General features: G+C 42.8%; 1 long non-coding RNA gene across 1 annotated transcript; it reads left to right on the forward strand.

The window, feature by feature from the left end:
• Positions 1-505, forward strand: LOC107735033 (uncharacterized). The gene is made up of 3 exons (XR_001639263.1): positions 1-62; positions 152-251; positions 350-505. It is a non-coding gene; the product is annotated as an uncharacterized LOC107735033 (long non-coding RNA).
• The last annotated feature ends 77 nt before the right edge of the window (positions 506-582 follow it).

The following is a 582-nucleotide window of genomic DNA, read 5'->3' on the forward strand; positions in this document are numbered from 1 at the left end:
CTGGAAAACACATTACATCATTGGTTATAATCTTCCCAGCTATGAATATCTCTACAATCTCGGTGGGTGTCTGGTATCAAGTTGAAAATGTTAAAAACATTTTCTATTAATTTAAACCCATTATAATGGCATGCATCCTTTTGTCCTTTAGGAGATCAGTATGCCCTGAAAATTCGTCTGGTCGATCATGTCTATGATGACCAGGTCATTGACCAACTAACTGTGAAACTGATCCTTCCTGAAGGAGCCAGGTGAGCATCTGATATGCTCTAGCATGAGCATATCTCACAATCAAAATCATCATCAAGTTTGATTTGGTGATTTACCACTACTCTGTTGTTCTCCCCAGAAATATCCACGTGGACACTCCCTACCCCCTCACACGCAGTCAGGACGAGCTGCATTACACTTACCTGGACACCTTCGGCAGACCTGTGCTGGTGGCCACCAAGAGCAATCTGGTGGAGCAGCACATTCAGGATGTTGTGGTAAGCTAAGGCTGGCATGGAAAACTTGCAACAGGGTCATTTTAAAAGGTGTTAAAGGGGTCATATGATGCGATTTCATGTTTTCCTTTGTCTT

The sequence above is a fragment of the Sinocyclocheilus rhinocerous genome, unplaced genomic scaffold (assembly GCF_001515625.1).
Source record: "Sinocyclocheilus rhinocerous isolate Xijiao unplaced genomic scaffold, SAMN03320098_v1.1 C35686050, whole genome shotgun sequence".
Lineage (NCBI taxonomy): Eukaryota > Metazoa > Chordata > Actinopteri > Cypriniformes > Cyprinidae > Sinocyclocheilus > Sinocyclocheilus rhinocerous.